Raw genomic sequence first — 17,397 nt, forward strand, 5'->3', positions numbered from 1 at the left:
GCCTTCCCTAAGGGGCCAGGGTAGAGAAGATAGCCCCAGGGCAGCCCCCATCCCCCCACCCCCCCAATCTCCTCAAGATCCTGACTCTGGGAATGCAGGGGCCAGGCCTTCCTAATTTCTCAGTGATTGAGGTGAAGACGAGGGGCAGCTGAGGAGGAGGAGAGGGAACAGGCACTGTCAAGCTGGGGCTAGACATGATAACTTTGTTCATTAGACCACTTGGTTTTTCCTTCATCAAAACCCAGATTATTTTGATTTTTCTTTCCTTTTTCTTTCTTTTTTTTTCTTAAAATGTTTTTGATTCAGAAGCTATTTTAATCTCTATTTTTCTTCTCTAACACTGGCGTTTGGGAGTAGGAAATGTAGTCCAATTACAGTTTTGATTGCATCCCATGGTATACAGGGAAGACTGCACTTCTACTGTCTTTTGATATATTGTGTACTTGGTTTCTTCTTTCACAAAACAGCTATTTAATAGTTTTTGAGCAATTGGATAGCTTTTAATTAGCTCAGCATTCTACACCTCCAAAGTCCTTATATCAGGCAATTAAGTCTGATTGCTTTATTTATGAGAATATTTTTCAAACAGACCCTATATATCTTTGTAAAAGACCTCTGTACTCTTGAAATATATTTTATCCTCCACTTTTAAAATTTTTCTTAAAAATTCTATTAAATTTCTCCCAATGAAGTGTGGAACAAAGCTGTTTCATTTATTCTGCTGATCAAACATTTAATTTATTTATCATTGCTTTCTTTGTCTAACATACTCTGATAACAGGGTGCAAAGACTCTGTACATGCAATTATTTCCAAGAGTCAGAGAACCTGTACTCAGATCCTGGTTTATCTTTAAGCTGCTGCATCACTTTGGCCCAAATCACTTGACATCTCTGGACCTAGGTTTCCCTTTTTTATAACATGTAGAGTTGAATTAAAACTTTCAAAACTGTCTTTTGACAATATCATTCTAGGACAGCTTTCAGTGAGGCTTTACCACCAGGACCATCTTTCCTCTTCCTTTCTGCTCCAAGGTAACCCTTTTAACCAGATTTCACCTGATGAAGGAAGGGAAGGAAAGATCAAATAGACCCTGAGAATCACTACACTGTCCTTAGAAGGAAAAGGAATTCCTTGTTCTGCGCGCAGCGCGTGCACGCACACACACACAGGATGCCTGAATGTGAACTTTTTAATAATCAGTTGTAATGTACCGATGAGAAAATTTTTATTCTGAGCAACCAGCAAGTATTTGGTAAAGGGATTTTTTCTTTTACTTAAGGGCAAATATCAAGAGGCCACAAGCCTAGGGGGACCCTGGCCACCTTATATCTCCCTAGCCTTGGAACAATCGCAGAGAAATGCCAGCCTCAGAGGGAATAAACTTAGAATCTTCAACTTCCACAGCCTGGCTGTCACCACAGTATATCGGTCAGATTTCACTCAAGTCACTGCCGGGAAAGACCCAGACACCTGGCTAGGATCAAGGTTCTGCAGGCATCTGAAAATCAACTATTCCTTCATGGACTGAGGATGTCGGAACAAAATAATATGGATTGGCTTCAGCATGTAACACACTTCTACTATGAAAACATCCAAGAACAACTGTTAAATGTACATACAGCGTGCAAGAAAAATGAGCATTCCCTGGATTGGACTCAATCACACTGGGCCAGCCACGCCAGGAATTCCAAGTGAAATCCTTGACTTCAGGCCCTCTGAGATCTCCAGCATGTCAGCCCATGCTCTGGCTCACCCAGAGCTGATAAAAATTACAGTTGGAATTTCAACCACCAAGCTGGGAATAACATTTCAACACACTCTCTTCAGTTTAGATGTCCCCTCCAAGAAGCTCTTTATGTACAGCAAAAAGTGACCAGTCTGCTGATCAAGGCAGGGACTGAGAGAAACGGGGTGCTTCCCCTGAGCCCATCAACAGGTGAATTTAAAATGTGGGGAAAAACACAGAACTGAAGAGGAAGTGGCGGCAAAGGAGCCCTGGGAAAGAAAGAGGTTCCCTGGACTGGAACTTTCCCTTGGAAAATGTAGGCGACAAACAACAACAACAACGACAAAAAAGACCAAAACTGCTGAGCTTTTACCCATGTCATTCCCCTTTCCTGGACTGAAATTTTCTCTTTTCCAAATATGAAAATCCTATTTGGAACCCCAGTTTACGCTCCTTCTCTACAGGGCTTTCCCAAACCCATCCACCCCATAAAGACTGCTCCATTCTCTAAACTCAGCCGGTGTCTCGTTTCACTCCAACAATAATGCTCATGCTGTCTTCTGGCATCTCACATCCTTGTTTTGTGACATCATGTAATTATTCCACTATTATTCAGCTTTTCACATGCTCATACCTCGATTTCTAAACTTGATTTTAACCTTCCTTCCTGAAGGTGAACTCCATGATCATTTTAGCTTTCTTCTCTAAGGCAGCCGTTCCATACATGCTAATTGATAAAGGAAGGAAAGAGGAGGGGAAGGTAACACAGTACAGAAGTGTTCCCTGGTAGCACAAGGGTGGACCTGTCCTGACAGAAAGGGCAACAAAATTCCGTGCCAACTAAGTACCAACAGCACACAGCAGACACCTAAACATGTCTGTTGAATGAAAGGAAGGGAGAGAGGGAGGGAGGGAGAAAGGGAGGGAAGGAGGAGAGAACAGAATGGAAGAAAGGATGGAAAGAAAGATGGATGGAAAGGCGGACAAAGGGGTAGAAGGAAGAAGGAGGGAGAGTGGAAAAAAGGGGAAAGAAAAGGATGGAGGACGTCTTATCCTTGACCTTCTGGGTCTTCCATGTTTATACTTGTTCCTTTTCTATTTCCAAAATATCTCTGGCACCTTATGATACCGAGCAGGACCCTCTGGGGCTCCTGGGCACAAAAGCCTTTCTGTGTCCACTGATAAATGGAATATTTCCTGCCATATCAGTAAACAAAGGATGTCACAGTCATCAAAGATTGCAGCTCTCGGGCCTCCCTGGTGGCGCAGTGGTTGAGAGTCCGCCTGCCGATGCAGGGGATACGGGTTCGTGCCCCGGTCTGGGAGGATCCCATATGCCGTGGAGCGGCTGGGCCCGTGAGCCATGGCCGCTGGGCCTGCGCATCCGGAGCCTGTGCTCCGCAACGGGAGAGGCCACAACAGTGAGAGGCCCGCATACTGCAAAAAGAAAAAAAAAAAGATTGCAGCTCTCCAATGTGAGCCAGTGAGCCCTGAGGGAACTCAGGGCTGAAAAGAATACCTGCCATCTAGCAGCCAACAGACTGCAGCCACTCCCTACGGTGAACCCTGAGGAAACTCAGGATGTGAAAACACAGGATACAGGCCCCAGATGGCTGAGGTGCATATCAAAGGAATGATTTCAGTGAGCCCAGACTCTTGCATCTTCCCACATATAGAAAAGCACTAAATTCCTTAACTTGAGATACCTGGTTTTCTTTAGTTAACAATAATCTTTTGACGTTCTGACTACCTGCCCTTTGTTATAAAACTTCTATATAACCTGGCTCCCCTCCTCGTCTCCCCGGAGCAGTTTCTCAGAGTTCACTGAAACGCTGTCTGCTGGGCTGCAGTCCTCATTTTGCCCCAAATAAAACTTAACTCGAAACTCTTACGTTGTGCTTTTTTTAAGTCAAGAGTTATGGCGACCACGAATAAGGGACCCGGAGTGGACTTCTCTCCTTCGCCTGAACTCTAAGAGGAAACGGAGCCTTGGTACCAGTAGCGGCCCCTTGTGCCCATCTGCTTCCTCGGAGAGTCCAGATGAATTTGGGTAAGTCTCTCCTGGTTCTTGGATCTCCTATGTTGGTTGATGAATCTGAGTTTTATTTGGTGGTGTATAAAAGGTACCTGCCCCCGCCCAGTTGAAAGATACTGGGGCGGTGGGGGGGGCCCCTGGTTGAAAGATACCAGGGTTTGCTCACTTGTAGGAGACTGAGTGGTCTTGGCTGAGTGGTTAGGTAAGAGGCTGATCTGATGCTTTTCCTCAATTTGGCTGCCTTAATAGAATTTGTCAGGGTAAAAGTAAAGACATTACATGAGAACGTTGCTCTGAAAAAAAGGGACAAGACTCCTCCTGGCTGGTTACGGCTTTGAGAAACTTATGGGAGTGGTGGATGCAGAGTCCTCGTACCATGCAGTGGTCCCATAGGAGAAACCTATTACAGGGAGGGGTGAACCATCCTGGGTGCTTACGTATACACCCTGGACCTTGGGAGAACTTAGAGCCTTGGCTAAGGAATTTTCCGATCTGAGTCGGGATCCATTGGGATTTCCTAAGAAATCTGAGTTAACCATCCAGGCCTATGAGCCTCTATATCAATCAGTATTTACTTAATTGGAAGTTAAAGGAAATCACACCCTAAAAATGAGGAGGCTCTTTTATTGCATACGTGGTTAAGTTAAATTAAGGTGAAAAAGCTGGCTTGATAAAAATCTTTTCAGAATTCTGACTTTAAACAAAGGCCTTCTGGGGGAAACTTGCATTTCTCTTCCTGTGTCTTTGAGATGTAAATGTTCTACCTTATCTTCCTAGGACTTTCCGTGTAAGTCTGTGTTTTGAAAACTTGACCTCTGCCATACTATTTTTTTGTTGTTGTCGTTGCAGTACGCGGGCCTCTCACTGTTGTGGCCTCTCCCGTTGCGGAGCACAGGCTCCGAACGCGCAGGCTCAGCGGCCATGGCTCACGGGCCCAGCTGCTCCGCGGCATGTGGGATCCTCCCAGACCGGGGCACGAACCCGCCTGCATCGGCAGGCGGACTCTCAACCACTGTGCCACCAGGGAAGCCCTGCCATACTATTTTTGAGAGTAAACTTTCTGGATTTTACGTAGGTTACACCCTCCCCTACTCTCTTATGGGGAAGCCTCTTGAATCTTAATGGTTTGAACCACTATAAATACATATACTTTATTAATGGCCAAATGATGGATCCTTTTAAAATTGGAGAAACTAACAAATTGGTCAATCTAGAGTACTCTCATTATAAACAGCTGTTTTATTGGTACCTATAAAAACAAATCACATTAAAGGTGGAAAAAAGAAATATATCTAATGATTACCCAAGAACTTCTTTAGTTTAAAACAATTAAGAAAAACTGGTGTGGGAAGCTTCATTTGTGGTCTTTGCCTTCCCTCAATGGGTCTCACAGATGCTAATAGAATCATTAGAATAATTAATGTTAACAGTAAAAATCCTATAAGGAAAGTCTAGATACTATTTCCAACAAGGTAGAAATTTTAAAGGAATTATCTCAAATGAATAAAGAAATCTTTAGATGGTTATTTAAAATGGGATAAATAAAATGGACACTGATGTGATTTAAACACAAGGTTTTTATATTACACTACCTAAGGTTAAATGGGCCAAAAGGGACCCCCTACTGGTCCCCAACATTAAAAGCCAAACACGTCTGTTCTATTTACCCCAGCTTTAAAATATATTTAACAGGCTAAACAATTTTTTTTTTTTTTTAACATTGAGATACCTGACCAGCAATTACTTGGGACAACAGTTAGGCCAAAGGGTCTAAGTTCCTTGCCTCAGCCTCACTCTGGGGATCCCAGAAGCCTTTTATATAAAAAAAGATAAAATGCACAGGGAACAAAAAGAAAAACTTCTAGAACTCCTCCTGTAAGCTTGTTGATTGGCTCTTAATGAAAAGTAAAGTTAAAGGTATAAAGTTGATGGAATTGAGATGAAAGTACAAAATTGGTATATTTAAATGGGCTTTATATAAGATGGCTACATCTCTTTTGTTTAATTACATTGTGGAATAGTCATGTTTCACTGGGAAATACTTCCCCTACATGGTATTATAAGACAACGCATATAAATCTGCCCCTCAGGAAATATTAATTGAACATACTAAAACACACCAACAGGGTTACCTGAACCATACAAGTAGGTAAAACTGGGAACTAACATTCAAGGGCTAAGAAAAATAATAATAGTGATTTTGCTCTGGGTTTAACCTGTAAACTCAGAAAGAAGGTCTTTGCTGAATTCCTTATACAAACCTTTGAAGGCATGATAAATTAAACTCTAAAGTTATAGAACATAGAACTTGTAAAATAATTTTCAGTTTAATTAGAAATCTTGTCACTGATAAAATCTTTTAGTATCATTTAGGTGACAGACCTGTTCTTTGGGAAACTAAAAGCAACTGTCTTTCTCTTGCAAATCTCTACAAACCAGAAATGTAAATACAGGCTACAAGGACCTGAGACTGAGCCTAATTAGCTCAATCAGACAAGACCTGAAATGAAGGAAAAAAAAAAAATGACAAAGTGGCAGTTATAAAATTCAAACTGTTGGGAATGCTCCCTCAGCCAAGCTTTACAAATAGTAAAGCCTTAGTCATATAAGCAAGCAACTTTAATGTATTCCAACTGTCCTTTGTAAACTAGTAAGTTTATATTGTAATACCTAATTCATAACTACGTTTTTTTCTTTTAAATGAAGCCATGAGATCTCTAGTTTTGCCTGTTTATGTCTGTGTACACATTATACATGTGAGATATCTCTACCTCTGGAAAGTATTATCAAAATTGAACTTATAAAGAGCTCTATTTAATTTTTTAAAAAGCGCTTACAAATAAAGAAACCGGCCAAAATGACTTTCAGGTTCAAGTAAACCAGGAAATATTCAATATTAAGTTGATATCTGGTATTAAAGTTTGTGGATCTAATTAATATAGACATACCATTAGAGTCATCAACATTAAATGTAATACTTCATTGTACCTAGGTTTAATAGACGTCAAATAAGACCTTATCATATCTGCTGCAAGAAAAATAGCTTGATAACACTTTAAATGTAAATAAAAGCTTTGGGGTAAACTTTAAAAATATATTTTAGATATGTCTACTTAAAATTATCCCTTCATACATTTGATAACTTAAAGGTCTAGAGTTGTGTTAATTTAAGCTATGGAAGTTTATTGAATAGCTAATTTCCAAAAAAAAAAAAGATACTGAGACATCAATTACTAAGTAGAGAAACTAAAGGTATTTAGGACTATTAATGAAAATGTTTGCTGCCACCCTGAGATGTCCTCTCTAAGAAAACAAATGTTTTTAGAAATTATCACTGGTATTTATGCTCACCAATCTACAGAATGCTAATGTAAAAGACAGTTCATAATTGCTTCTTTTTTTTGATGTTCTTAATTATATTTTTAATTTAATAAAAACATAGTTTATCTTACAAGCTTTCAATAAAGATCTAAAGATAGATTTTAGGAATTGATGTTGTTGATTTGGTTTGCTTTCCAGACTCAGGGGTCCCTCGAGAAAGTTCACGTGAACAGTCTCTGCTGGAATGGATCAACACCTTTCCTCGCACGGGAAACGCAACTCGAAGCGGACAGAATGGGAACCAGACTTGGAGAGCTGGGAGTTGAACAAACCCACACAGTGGAGAGTTCCAATTTAGTCTGGAAATCCACATCAATCACGAGAATAGAGGATTTGAAATGGGTGGCGAAGATTATGTGGGCGTTCCACTTTCAGATGTCAGCCAAGATCACACTACAGATGGGCCGCAGAGATCAAGTAGTCCTGTGGCCAGGCGAAAAAGGAGCCGAGCTGCAGGGAACCTCAGTGGTAGTGGTGCCAGCGTTCCGAGAGCTACGCTTGGATCGAGGGGGTGGAATTCAGTAGAAGGATCTTTGTCAGCATTCGGAAGATTAAGAAATGGAATTGGGGGGCAGTTGGCACCCCTACAACTAGTGCTCCACGCGCTAATTTCAGTAGTCCATCAGGTGGTAGTGAACTCAGGCAAAGGGAGGGGCAGCGATTTGGAGCAGCCCATGTTTGGGAAAATGGGGCTAGAACCAATGTCACAGTGCAAACCAAAGATTAGAGCCAATAAGATTACAGTCTACTTTCAATAGCCGAAGCCGGTCATCAATTCAGAGGCAAAGTGGCACTGTTTATCCTAGTTCACAAAGGGAAAGTAGACCTTTTCAGCAAACTAGTAGGCGGTCTGTTAGGAGGAGAGGTATATCTCGTGTCTTTCTAGAGCAAGACCGAGAAGGCAGAGGTACTGCATATACTCCATTCTCTAACTCAAGACTTGTGTCAAGAATCACAGTAGAAGAAGGAGAAGAGTCCAGCAGGTCCTCCACTGTTGCACGACGACATCCAACAGTCGCAATGAATCTTCAAGTGAGAAGGATTCGTCCTGGAGAAAGCAGAGACTGGGACAGTATTGCAAACAGAACTCGATCTAGGGTGGGGCTGGCAGAAAACACAGCCACTATCGAAAGCAGTAGTGGGGGCTTTCGGCGCACCCTCTCTCGTTTAGAGCGCTCAGGTATGTGAACCTCCGTTAGTACCATAACTGTTCCTCTTCGTAGGATTTCTGAGAATGAGCTCGCTGAACCATCATCAGTGGTTCTTCGATCAATTTTAAGGCAGATCGTGAACGGACTTGGAGAACTGAGTTCTCTAGTGGAGGCCGAATATGGGTCAGAGGCTCAGAGAAGTGGTCAGCATCGGCCAGAGACACACTCAGAAGTGAGTCTCCTCAGTGAGGCCGTCAGCCAGCACAGGGGAGGGTCCTCCCAAGGCAGGTGGACCCGAGAAGACAGCCCTGACACCCCGCCTCGTGCCCCAGAGGTGACAGGCAGTTGCGAAATTCAAGTAACTTGGTCGAAACTGGCACCCTACCTATCCTTCACCTCGCTCACTTCTTGCTTAATGAAAGGGAGGATGATGACCGCATACGTGGTTTAACCAAAGAGCAGACTGACAATCTTTCCACCCGGAACTATGAGCACAGCAGTATCGATAGCGAACTAGGGAAAATCCGTAGTGTTTGCATCAGTGACTACGTAACTGGAAACAAGCTCAGGCAGTTACCTTGCATGCATGAATTTCACATCCACTGTATCGACCGGTGGCTCTCAGAGAATTGCTTGTGTCCTGTCTGTCTGCAGCCTGTCTTAGGGTCCAGTACAGCAAACAACGGGTGACATGCTGGATCCAGTCAAATGTTGCATCTTAGTAGAGCTGAGTATTCAGGCATTCTTTTGTTGAATTATTTGTGATAAGCCATCCTTCCGCTTGGCTTTGTAGACGTGACCATAAGTGCCTCGGCCAACTTTGCAGCCCTCGTATTCAAACAGGTCCTCGACCTGCTCCTGCTCGCTGCTCAGCTTCACTTTAAAGTCATAGTCCATTGTCACGGCCTGCGAGGCCGGGGAGCGGGGTCGCGGGGCGGGGGTGGGGACTGGGGAAGCTCCGGCAGCCGCGGCCCCCGGGAACCCGCCCGCTCTACGCCCGGCGGCCGCAGCGGCAGGAGGAGGCCCCGCGAGGGCGCCGGGGACATCCAGGGGGGCGGCCGGGAGCGGGCCGGCCGGTGTGGACGGCGCGGTCCCCGGGCGCAGGAGGGCGAGGGACGAGGGCTGGGGGCCGGGAGCGCGGTCGTTGCCCTTGTCCCCGCGGGCTCCGGCCGTGCGCTCGGACCCCGCGGCGGGCAGCGGCAGGACGGCGCGGCGGATTGCCCCTCGGGCTCTCGCGCCTCGCCGCGCTCACAAACGTTCTCACTCGCTCGCTCGCTCGCTCGCTCGCTCTCCCATCCACTCAGACAGAAAGGCAGCCCATAATTGCTTACTTCTTAACTTTCACTAGAAATTAAGGTTTTTAAGAGTTGAGGATTCTAATTTAAACATGTAATTAAAACTGATAGGAATAATACAGAAATATTTCAGTGTACAGTAGGAAAGTAGAATGTGTGTTTCCAGTAAAGAAGATATGAGGAATGGAATTAAATTTTATTGAGGGAAAAGGAAGAAAGTATATCTTAGGGCTGGTTGGTTTATTTGGATAGAAAAAATAAGGGACAGGCTGATATGAAAACAGATAATGAAAGGCTGTGGAAAATAAACCCTGAGGCAAAAAAGTTTTGTTTTTTTTTCCCCCCCCCCGGTATGCGGGTCTCTCACCGTTGTGGCCTCTCCCGTTGCGGAGCACAGGCTCCGGACGCGCAGGCTCAGCGGCCATGGCTCACGGGCCCAGCTGCTCCGCGGCATGTGGGATCTTCCCGGACCGGGGCACGAACCCGTGTCCCCTGCATTGGCAGGCGGACTCTCAACCACTGCGCCACCAGGGAAGCCCGAAAAGAAGTTTTATGCATGGTCAGGATTAACTAAATTTTAGATTGAAGTTAACTAAGTAAATAGATTTTGTTAAGTAAACTGGTACAAGACTGGAATTTGAACAAAGTTTCTTAGAGTGCCCCTTTTTGATAACAGATTGTGTGAGTTTCTGTCCCCTTAACTAATCTTTTTGCGACTTTGGTTAAATGAATTAAGTATTGTTTCACAATGACCTGTTGTATTTGAAAACCTTTTTGATATTTTTAACAAACTTCCCAAATATTAAAATCCAACTAAAGTTATTTTTAGCCTCCAGCTGACTCTGGGATGCTTTGAAGGAACATCTCTGAGACATCTTAGAGAGGAATTTTCTTTTTTTAATCTTTATTGGAGTATAATTGCTTTACAATGGTGTGTTGTTTTCTGCTTTATAACAAAGTGAATCAGCTATACATATACATATATCCCCATATCTCCTCCCTCTAGCGTCTCCCTCCCACCCTCCCTATCCCACCCCTCTAGGTTGTCACAAAGCACAAAGCACCGAGCTGATCTCCCTGTGCTATGCGACTGCTTCCCACTAGCTATCTATTTTACATTTGGTAGTATACATAAGTCCATGCCACTCTCTCACTTCGTCCCAGTTTACCCTCCCCCCTCCACGTGTCCTCAAGTCCATTCTCTACGTCTGCGTCTTTATTCCTGTCCTACCCTTAAGGTTCTGCAGAACCTTTAGAGAGGAATGTTAAACTAAGTTTATTTGGTATGTTTAATTACTTCAGAAACATTGTCAAGTGATTGGAGACGAACCTTAGGTTATAGTGTATGGATAAATGTCATTAATATAGATATTCCAAAATTTATATGGAATTCCTAACATCTGATATGCCCTGATACAGTGTTATCAGTCATAATTCTAATTATTCTAAAATGTTACATGTCACGGAAATATCCAAGTTTCCTACTAATTGCATTGTACTCAAATCTTTAACCACACTATTTTAAGTTTAGTCCTGATGCTTTTACAGATTGAAGATTTTCAAGAAGACTCATAAAAAGAACTTTTTTTTTTTAACAAACATAAGTTTCTGATGGCCTTTAGATAATACCACTGAACTATGTAACAAATGATGGAAAACCTGATTACTTCAGATCAACAGGAATCAATTACATGGGGCTGAATGAACTGATGAATATGATTTATAAATTTATGACTTTGGGAAATATACTAGCTTTAATATTGTTTTTTCAGAAAAACCTTTTATCTTATGCTATGGCCTACAAGTTGATAAAGTATACCCTTGTAAACAAAAATTCGCTCTACCTGATCCTGCCAGAATTTGGCTTTTCCAGCTGGCTCTCCTATGGACTTGATGGTTTACTGCAACTGGATTACAACTAGTTATACTAAGCATTGTTTTAATTTGTTCTTTGTTTCCAAATTGTTTATAATTGGGTCTCCCTGCTGCACTATAACTTTGTCAATATTACTAGTTGCATTACTTATATCTTGTCTTTTTTTTTTTTTTTTTTTTTTTTTTTTTGCGGTACGCGGGCCTCTCACTGCTGTGGCCTCTCCCGTTGCAGAGCACACGCTTCGGACGTGCAGGCTCAGCGGCCATGGCTCATGGGTCCAGCTGCTCCGCGGCATGTGGGATCTTCCTGGACCGGGGCACGAACCCATGTCCCCTGCATTGGCAGGCGGACTCTCAACCACTGCGCCACTAGGGAAGCCCCACATCCTGTCTATTTTATAAGATCGTTGTCTCTTACAGTACTCAATGATAGTAACCAGGCTATTAGCCTACTGAATTCTGAGGTCTCTATGATGAGAAAAGCAGTGCTACAAAATTGCACGGCTCTTGACATCCTTACAGCATCTCAGGGAGGCACCTGTGCCATAATTCAAACTGAATGCTGTGTTTTCATACCTGATGAATCCTCTAATACAACATGTTTAATGAACCATATGAAAAATCAGATTTCTGCCTTAAGTGACCCACTCCCAAATCCTGATGACCTCTTAGAAAACTGGTTTGGCATGGGATGCTCTTGGCTTAAATATTTACTCATAATTCTATTAATATTATTAGCTATATTATTTGTATTTTGCCTGTTTTACAAGATTGTTCTCTATATTACCAAATGTGTGACCGAGCCTCCAACAAAAATAATGATGACTAGGCGGCTTGAAACAGTTGATCAAATATATAGCTCCGTATGCGATCAGTGATTGTAATATATTGTGCAACTCTAGATATGGGAAGATTCAACAAGGGAAAACATTTCCTGGATCACAATAGATTAGTAAGACAAAGGATCCAGAAAATCTTTAATCTGATGATTAAACAGGGCCCTAATCTGAAAATTAACACCTGGAGTGGCATATCAACAAGAATTTTCACCTGATCTGGGATGAACCTCCCAGTGCTGTGGGACAAAATTTGGTCATGAAATGTCTCCCGAACATTGGTCTAATTTCCGACCAAGAGGAGGGACTGATAAATGGAATATTTATAAATTTAATGGAATATTTATAAATGGAATATTTCCTGCCATATCAGTAAACAAAGGATGTCATGGTCATCAAAGATTGCAGCCCTCCAATGTGAGCCAGTGAGCCCTGAGGGAACTCAGGGCTGAAAAGAATACCTGCCATCTAGCAGCCAACAGACTGCAGCCACTCCCTACGGTGAGCCCTGAGGAAACTCAGGATGTGAAAACACAGGATACAGGCCCCAGATGGCTGAGGTGCATATCAAAGGAATGATTTCAGTGAGCCCAGACTCTTGCATCTTCCCACATATAGAAAAGCACTAAATTCCTTAACTTGAGATACCTGGTTTTCTTTAGTTAACAATAATCTTTTGACGTTCTGACTACCTGCCCTTTGTTATAAAACTTCTATATAACCTGGCTCCCCTCCTCGTCTCCCCGGAGCAGTTTCTCAGAGTTCACTGAAACGCTGTCTCCTGGGCCGCAGTCCTCATTTTGCCCCAAATAAAACTTAACTCGAAACTCTTATGTTGTGCTTTTTTTTTTTTAAGTCAACACCGCCATTTCTTGATTACAGAAAATAGGCTTCATTCGGTCTCCATTACTTTCCCTGAGTTCCAACCAGCAGGTTCAAACAGTTGCTAATTAGGGAAGGGAGGGGGATGCGGAGACTAGGGAGAAACTGCCCAAAGAAACAATAGTGCAGCCTTGGGTCCTGGTTCCCCCTCAAGGGACACGCAAAACAATACCTTTGAGCTGTTTTGCAGATACTGAAACCCAACCAGGTGGGAGAAGTTAACTGTATGCTGCCCACAAGCACGTAGACCTCAGGCCACCAGGTGGAACCAGAAGGTTGATGATGCTGACTCCCACTTACCTCACCACCAACCCAATCAGAAAAATGTCCACAAGTTGATCACGCCCTCTTCGAACTATCACTATAAAACTCTTCACTACCCCCTCCCTGTTGGGACAGCACAGTTTTTGAGGGCATTAGCCCGCTCTGGCCCCTTTTGCCTGACAAAACAATAAAGCTATTCTTTTGTACTTCACCCAAAACTTTGTTTCCAAGATTTAATTCGGTGTCGGGGTACAGAGGCCAGATTCAGCTTCACTTACAGGGCACCCAGCACCTAGTTCCAGGCTGCTTGATTCACCTGCATAAAGATGTGCGTGAACCACCTCCAAGGCCAGTTTGCTTCACTGGTCAGCACCCACCATCTCTTTCGAGTGCCCCTGGTCCAGGGACGCCGGCTCCCACAAAGCTACGCCTCATGACCCAGGGCTTGGAGCTCTGGGGGACGTGTGGGCAAAAGCCTGGTCACTCCTGGTGCAGCGGGAGGCCATCTCCTCTTACTTGTGACAAGGCAGCACATGACACAGCCCACTGGCTTCCTGGGCAGTCCATTAGGGAATCAGGGATCCTGGGCTCCGAGGGGTCGGGGCGGGGAGCGCCTCTGAGGACCCGCACTGGCGCGCATGCAATGCCTCCCTCACTGCCAACCACCGACCCCCCTGCAGCCCTCGCCCCTCCTGCACCCCCTCCTCCATGCAACCCCAAGGACCTGGAAGGCGGGAGCAAGGGGTGGGGGGAACTAGAGCCTTAAAGGCCACCCGCGTCCTTCAAGGGAAGGGAGGAACGCATCTTCCTAACAGTACTTTTCTCAGGGATCAGCCTGAAAGCAAGGACCCTGTGGGGCCCTCCTGGACACAAAAGCCTTTCTGTGTCCCCCGTTTCTGGTCTGTAGGAAATAAGCGTCATTCAGCCTCCAAGACCTTCCCCGAGTTCCAAACAGCAGGTTCAAACATTTGCAAATCAGGGAAGGGAGGGGGGGATGCGCAAACAAGGGAGAGGCAATCCAGAAACAATGTGCAGCCTTGGGGCAGGGTCCAGGTTCCTCCTCATGGAAAATACAAAGCAAGATCTTTGAGCTCTTCAAGGGACCTACGAGCCAATGGATGAGTTTCGAGCCCGTGGATGAGTTGTAAACCCGAGAGCCCAAGACTCAATCAAATACTGGAACCTACTGTAAGAGTGTGGGGGGGGATGGTTAGGAGGCTGAGTCCCACTGCAGCGGCTCCAGCCCTGGGACACCGCATATCCTCGCCCCCCGACCACTTCCCCTCGCTCAGGAGGTGGGGCGCTGCGACTGCAGCTGGGACGCTGAGACTCTGCGCCTCCCCCTCCTCATTCCCCTCAGGAGGCGCAGGTTGGACCTCTCCCCGCTCCCGCCGGCCCCGGTGAGCCGGGTGGAAGGCAGGAGCTAGACGGCGCACCAAAGTTCCCCTGGACCAAGACGCTGCCCCCAGCTCTTCCTAAACAGCAGGGGCGGCTCCGAGCGAACGCGAACACGTGGGACTCAAAAGTTGGTCTCCCGCAGCAGCCCGGGGACGCGGTGCTGGGTCCGCCCCTACTTACCAGGCGCGGGGCCCCGAGGGCGGACTGGGCTTCGGCTGGCGGGGTCCAGCCCGAGTGCGGCGGCGGTTCGGCCGTGGGCGAGGTCGAGGGTCGCGCCGCCCTCCCCTCGGGCTCCGGGGCAGCGCAGCGGCGGCAGAGAGAAGAGACTCCAAGCCGGGAGTTCGGGCTCCGCGGGGACCCGGTCTCCACTCCAGGCGTCGGGGGTGGGTCCGCTCGGCCCTAAGTCTCTAGGGGAGGCGGGCGGGGGCGGCGGAGAGTGTGGGGAGCTAGAGGGAGGAAGCGGGGCCCGAGCGGGCAGCTGGGCACCACGCCTCCGCAAAGCGTTTTCATCTTCTGAAGATCCGCTGGCCACGCAGCCCACGCGTCGCCCACGCGCTGCCTGCTCCTATGCCTTGGCGCGAGCGCCCCCTGGGGGCCGGGAGGAGGGAGGGCCGGGAGCGGAGTGCACCGCCGGGCCCCTCCGTGCCCCGCCCCGCCGGGTGTCCCGAAGCGGGCGGTCCGGACTGGGGAAGGCCCGCCTTGGCAGCAGCCCTGGCTCCTGGCTAGGCCCCATCGCTCACCTGCAGCTCCTGGGGACACGTCTCCTCTCCACTTCGGGGTAAAGCGTGGATATCTGGAAGCGGGTAGGAGTGATGCTTCTTTTCGCACGCATTCCAGGAAACTTCTTGGACGGATGTTCAACTGCCACAAAAAAACGGTGAGGATATCGCTCACCTCTGCATCCTCAAGGTCTCCAAGAGCGCCTGGCCTATGGTAGGGGCCTGGTAATAATTTTTTAGTAAATAAGTGCATGAATAAATGAATGGATCATGAGGCTTTTTTTCATCCCATAAAGTCTTCTGGAACACATCCGCTTCACAAATAAGTAGAAGATAAAGAAATGCTTGGGGAGCACCAATGTTTAAAAATAAATATAAACAGGCTGTCTTATGTAAGGGGTAACCACTGCCACATGTTCTGAAGCACTTTAGAAAGGAAATGTGGCTTTCCTGTTCCACACTTATTAAAAGTCGAATTCAGACAAATGAGTGCTGGAGGTGTATACTGTGCCTTACGTCTGATTCTTTCTGCAGCAGCAGATAAACTAGACAGCTACAGTAATCAAAGAGGATTATTCCACATCCAGAAACGGAGCCAGCTGTCAGGTGGAGGAACACACAAGCCAAAGGAGGCCTGTTGGCGTTTTGGAGAGTCTCTGCTTCCAGCATAAGGTTTACTTTATTTATTTACATTTTGTTTTATTTTTAAAAATCTATTATTTATGAAATCGTTCTCTTTGGTCAGATATATACTGGTATTGAAAACAGTTAAAACATGTAATGGTTATCTACAAAAAAATCATTTCTGATTGTTGTATTCCCTCAATAGCATATGCATCTACACAGGTGCAAGGATATTATATTCCCCAAATGTTTTATATTCAGAATTAAATTTTAAAGGACCATGTTTTCCATAGTTTTGGTCTGGTAAACAGGTTATTTTAAAAAACCCATTAAAAGGGGCACAAGTCATCAGAATAGGCACCCAATATCACAATAGGCACCAACCATCAGAATAGGTGCCAACTATCAGAACAAGGCATCAGCCGTCAGAACAAGCACCAATGACCAGAAGAGGCATCAACCATCAGAATGCTTGACATACTGTTTATTCCCCATTGAACTTTCACTTCACTTATTCATTTATTTATATTGGAAAGGACACAGCTTTCTGTTTGATTCAGTGGGTTATTATCCATTACTCTCATTGTTTATTTTAATCCTCACATTGTCCCAGATTTGACCAGTGAGGACCTCTTCAAACTGGATTCTGGGTCTTTTCAACATGCTCCATCATTCTTAGAGCACTTTGTTACTTTGTAGGCCCCAAAGATCTTACAGGCTCATCTTGTATTTTCCCTGCCCCTTGGATTCTTTTAGTGGAGAATGGCTTTTAGAAGTCAGATATGGGTGCTAGGTGTTCTCATTGCTATTGGGGTGGTCATTGCTCCTAGGCTGTCTCAGTGGACAGAACTAAAAGTGTGTGTGTATATGTGTGTGTGTCTCACAATTACATTAATATTTATCTCTATATATTGAAAACCATTAATTTACATAATACCTCTAATTCTAATTCAAAGCCACAGGGCTCATTCTGTTTTTCTCCCCTTCTGTATTTGTAACTGCCTTCTTAATCAGTGAGAAAACTGGCTCCCATCATTCTTAATATATTTGCTTTGCTTGGTTGATCTCCCTGCATGGAACCAACTTCCCATAGGAGGACACCCTCCCACCAGCACCTCATTCTGCTTGGGCTTTGGCATTCCACCTTGACTGTTCCCGTTTCTTGTGTGGGCACCCTCTTCATTGTATTTGGGCTCTGACGCTGTGCGT

At 45.2% G+C, this 17,397-nt stretch overlaps 1 pseudogene across 1 annotated transcript in view; it reads left to right on the forward strand.

The window, feature by feature from the left end:
• Nucleotides 1-9,064, forward strand: part of LOC309798677 (E3 ubiquitin-protein ligase RNF6-like) — a 100,202-nt pseudogene extending 91,138 nt beyond the window's left edge. The window contains exon 5 of the transcript in view: nt 7,250-9,064. The product of the transcript in view is annotated as an E3 ubiquitin-protein ligase RNF6-like (transcript). The remainder of the gene's footprint in view (nt 1-7,249) is intronic.
• Nucleotides 9,065-17,397: the final 8,333 nt, after the last annotated feature.

The sequence above is a fragment of the Mesoplodon mirus genome (genome assembly GCF_964341445.2).
Source record: "Mesoplodon mirus genome assembly, chromosome: 2".
In the NCBI taxonomy this organism is placed as follows: domain Eukaryota; kingdom Metazoa; phylum Chordata; class Mammalia; order Artiodactyla; family Ziphiidae; genus Mesoplodon; species Mesoplodon mirus.